The 5,137-nt window shown below is 38.9% G+C and overlaps 1 pseudogene; it reads left to right on the plus strand.

Moving 5' to 3' along the window:
* The first annotated feature begins 743 nt into the window (after positions 1–743).
* LOC126951526 (vacuolar protein-sorting-associated protein 25-like) lies at positions 744–1,252 on the plus strand (annotated as a pseudogene).
* The last annotated feature ends 3,885 nt before the right edge of the window (positions 1,253–5,137 follow it).

A 5,137-nucleotide genomic window follows, 5' to 3' on the forward strand; every position in this document is an offset into this window, starting at 1 on the left:
AACCAGAAATAAATGGTGTTCACAGAAGACTAAAACCTAGTCCTGAACCAGTGTAATCCCAATGTGATTAATAGGGGTTAATATGATCTGCTCCGTCTCTACCTCCCTACCAGAGAGTTATACAGCAGAAGAGAGAATTCATCACCAGGAAGACAGACTAACTGAAAATATCCATCCTGAAGTTCAGGGAGAAGGGAAAAAAAGAGATGGAAAGTACAGAAAAGACCATGAGGCATATGTGATACAGTGATGAGTTCTAATATGTAACAATATGTAATAGTCTCAGAAAAACAAAAAGAGAATGGAGCAGAAGCAATATTTTAAGAGCTACTAACCAAGACTTTTCTAAAACTGTGGAAAAAAAAAAATTCAGTCAACAGATTCAAAAGTTCTATGAGGCTGGGCATGGTGGCTCATGCCTGTAATCCCAGCACTTCGGGAGACCAAGTCAGGTGAATCACTTGAGGTCAGGAGTTCGAGACCAGCCTGGCCAATATGATGAAACCCTGTCTCTACTAAAAATACAAAAATTAGCTGGACATGGTGGCACATGGCTGTAGTCCCAGCTACTCAGGAGACTGAGGCAGGAGAATCACTTGAACCCGGGAGGCGGGGGTTGCAGTGAGCCGAGATCACGGCACTGCACTCCAGCCTGGCGACAGAGCGAGATTCTGTCTCGAAAAAATAAATAAATAGAAATTAAAAATTAAAGAAAAAAATGTGGGATTTCCTGGGCTATCATGATGGTGATGAATTTCAAGTGTTTGTGGCAGTATCGCTTCCCGCCCTTTACATTACAGCTGAACATGGCCACTTGGCAGAAGCAGCTGGCCACCTGGTGTTCGTTGGTTCTGTCCATCTGCTGCCTACACAAACAGTCCAGCGTGATGGCGGTGGATGCTCAGGAGATCCTGCTCTTCAGCACCGTCAAGCTGTGGAAGCTTCCTGTGGGATCAGTCCAGGTTGTATTAGAGGAACTAAGGAAGAATGGGAACTTACAGTGGCTGGATAAGAGCAAGTCTAGCTTCCTAATCGTGTGGCAGAGGCCAGAAGAATGGGGAAAACTCATCTATCAGTGGGTCTCCAGGAGTGGCCAGAACAACTCCATACTTAGCCTGTATGAGCTGACCAACAGGGAAGACATAGAGAATAAGTTGTTCCATGGACTAAAGGAGGCCTTCTGCGGGCTCTGCAGGCCCTACAGTAGGTACATAAGGCTGAGATCATCACCATCTCACTCGGAGACCAGTGATGGCTGAGGTGTCAGGTCCATCTGTCAGAGACCTGCTTCCTTTTACTTTCTATCTTCCACCTCTCCAGGGCTTTCAGAAGGAGACAGACTCTGTGGACCCACACACTGTACCTGTGAATCCACCAGACTCAAAAGGGCTCCAGTCCTGAAGCCTGGGACCTAGGGGTGGGTTTCTCATACCCCACATGTCTGTCCTGGGATAGGGTGAGGCTGAGGCACTCCAGAGAAAAACGTGCTTCTTCAAGGCTTGCCTCCTTCCTTTCCTATCCTAGACTGCCTCTGAGCCAGGGTCTGTAAACCTAACACTTTATGTGTGTTCACATGTGGAAGTTCATACACACATGCACCTGCACATGCTTCTGTCTCCTCATCTTCCATCCCCTTAGCTGCTGTTGCCTCCCTTGTCAGGCTGCTGCTGGATCTTTCCTGGAGAATGTGGGAAGCCTGGCTGCAGGCAGCCATCCAAGCAATAGGAAGATGGGAGGCCCATGGGCCCGGCACTGACGGGCAGGGCCCAACATTGATTTATGTTATTAAAATCTCAACTGCCCCCACTTCAGACAATAAAAACTGAGCTATATGCTGCTTACAAGAAATTCAGTTGAAATATAATGATTAGAAATGTAAAAAGTAGTAAGAAGGAATAAGGTATGCCATGGAAATACTAATCAAAAGAAAGCAGATATAACTATATTAACATCCAGAGCATGACTAATAATAATATCTCTATTGCATAAAAGAATATAATCAGGAGTGTTTTGTAATATCTTTTTATTTAATCTGGAATTCATAGCTTGAACAAATCTCAAAAATCCATCATTTTTTTTTTTTTTTTTTTGAGACAGAGTCTCACTCTGTCACCCATGCTGGAGTGCGGTGGCGCAATCTCAGCTCACTGCAACTGCCATCTACTGGGTGCAAGTAATCCTCCTGCCTCAGCCTCCTGAGTAGCTGGAATTACAGGTGTCTACCACCACACCTGGCTAATTTTTGTATTTTTTTATTAGAGACAGGGTTTCACCATATTGGTCAGGCTAGTCTCAAATTCCTGACCTCAGGTGATCCACCCGCCTCGGCCTCCCAAAGTGCTGGGATTACAGGCATGAACCACCACACCCGGCCAAAAATCCATCATCTTTAATTACTGAAAATTGATCATAGTCTGTTGCAACTCTTTGAACAAGTATATTATTTACATTTTTATCCTCCAAAGACTCAAAACTAAAAAAAAACTTAAGAACTCTTGTGAGGTCTGTTCCTTTGATATTTTATCAGCAAGAAAAATTTATGTGTTTTGTTTACCTCAGTTTTTTCTAAAACTGTGAAATGTATTATTTGTATCTTTGTTATGTTGAAGATGATTAATCACGGACGATGATGTACATGGTTTTGGAGTTTTTTTCTTTTCATGAAATGTTGAGAGGACAAAGCATATCCTTAGAAGCCATGACAAATTTTTTTGAAATACTTTCGGCCTAAAGGGAAATAACAAAAAGTTAAATATAGTTATTAAAGTTTATTTTGTTAGTGTTTTGAGTGCTAGTACCTCAAACAATTCTATAATGATGTGAATTATGATATAATCTAATCTTTGTTATTCTTTCTTGTATCATTTAGTTTTTAATCAACATTTTATTCAAAAAGGATATGAAGTTCTTCCTATGTTTATCTCACTAATCCACTCTTTTCTAACCTTCAAATCAACAGACACTCTATTTCCTATATATTCAGCTATTTGGATGTTTTTAATAATTGTTTTCTTATGTAAAATTGCTCATTACTTTTTGTAGCATTTCAATTTTTTTAATAGTTTGAGGGGTGCCGGTGCAGGTTTGCTTCATGGATGTGTTGTGTGTGTGTGAAGTTTGGGTTTCCAGCCTGTCCATCACCCCAGTAGTAAACACTGTACCCAACAGGTAACTTTCAACCCGTACCCCCTCCCACTCTTACCACTTTTGAAATCCCCAGTGTCTATTAGTTCCTTTTATATGTCCTTGTGTACCCATTGGTTAGCCCCCCTTATAAGTGAGAGCATGTAGTATTTGATTTTCTGTTTCTGAGTTATTTCACTTATAGTAATGGGGCCTCCAACTCCATTTATGTTGCTGCAAAAGACATAATTTCATTTTTATGATTGCATAGCATTCCATCTTTGTGTGTGTGTGTGTGTGTATGTATAAATACACATACTACATTTTCTTTATCCAGTCATCTGTAGATGGACACTTAGGTTAATACCATGACTTTGCTATTGTGAATAGTGCTGCCATAAACATATGAAAAAACTATACCATGCAAACAGAAAAGAAAAATGAGCAGGAGGAGCTATACTTATGTCAGACAAAACAGACTTTAAACCAATAACTGTAAAAAAGGACAAAAAAAGGTTATTATGTAATGATAAATGGTTCAATTTAACAGGGAGATATAACTATCCCAAATATATATGCACCCAATACCAAAGCACCAAGATCCATAAAACAAATACTACTAGGCCTAAGAAAAGAAACAGCAATACAATAATAGTGGGGAACTTCAACACCCCACTGACAGGACTAGACAGATCATCAAGGCAAAAATCAGCGAAGTCTTAAAGTGGACTCTAGGCCAAATGGACCTACCTAATAGACATTTACAGAACCTTCCACCCAACAACTGCAGAATATACATTTTTCTTATCTGAATGTGGAACATTCTCGAAAATAGACTATATTCTTGGCCATAAGGCAAGTCTCAATGAATTTTTAAAAATTATGTAAAATATCTTTTTAGACCACTGTGAAATAAAATTAGAACTCAATATCAAGAGGAACTCTCTAAACTATTTGAATATATGGAAACTGAACAAGTTGCTCCTGAATGATCTTTGAGTAAATGATGAAATTAATACAGAAATTAAAAAGATGGAAACAAATGAAAAGAGACACAACACACCAAAACTTCTGGGATATAGCAAAAGCAGTGCTGTAAGTTTATAGTGTTCAATGGCTACATTAAAAAGATAGAAAGACCTAAAACCAACAACCTAATGTCACACCTCAAGGAACTAGAAAAACAAAAACAAACCAAACCAACAGCTAGCAGAAGGAAAGAAATAGCAAAGATTAGAGCAGAATTAAATGAGATTGACACAAAAACACATGATACGAAGGATCAATGAAACAAAAAGTTGGTTCTTTGAAAAGATAATCATAACTGATAGACCACTGGCTAGACTAACCAAGAAAAAGAGAGAGAAGATTCAAATAAACACAATCAGAAATGATAAAGGTGACTTACAATTGATACCACAGACATACAAAAGATCAGTTGAGACTACTTTGAACATCTCTATGCTCACAAACTAGAAACCCTGGGAGAAATGGATACATTCCTGGAAATGTACTACCTTCCAAGATTGAACTAGGAAGAAATAGAAATCCTGAACAGACCAATAGCGAGTAATGAAATTGACCTAGTAATAAAAAATTCCCTGACCAAGAAAAGCCCAGGGCTAGATGAATTCACAGCCAAATTTTACGAGACGTTCAATTTTTGAATAATACCATCGCATTTTGTGTTTGGGAGTACATATTCAAGTAACTGATAGATTTACAATATATAAAGCACACAAGTAGCTTCTCACTCCAAAAGTCATCTAAAGTGACTACTGATATTTGAAGGTGAATATTCTAATATTAGCAATAATTTGAATGGTGTGGCTGATTCACATTACTGACGATTTAGCACTAATTAGATATGGTGGTAACCCTAAAGGTCACAAGAATATTGATTAGTAAAAATTTATACATGCCAGAAATTATGTTTAAGTATGCATTTGGCTTTTTGGCCTTTTTAAGGCTGAGGCTTAATACCAAGGCCAGAATTGAACTCTGTGCACCCTAT

Source organism: Macaca thibetana, chromosome 1 (assembly GCF_024542745.1).
Source record: "Macaca thibetana thibetana isolate TM-01 chromosome 1, ASM2454274v1, whole genome shotgun sequence".
Lineage (NCBI taxonomy): Eukaryota > Metazoa > Chordata > Mammalia > Primates > Cercopithecidae > Macaca > Macaca thibetana.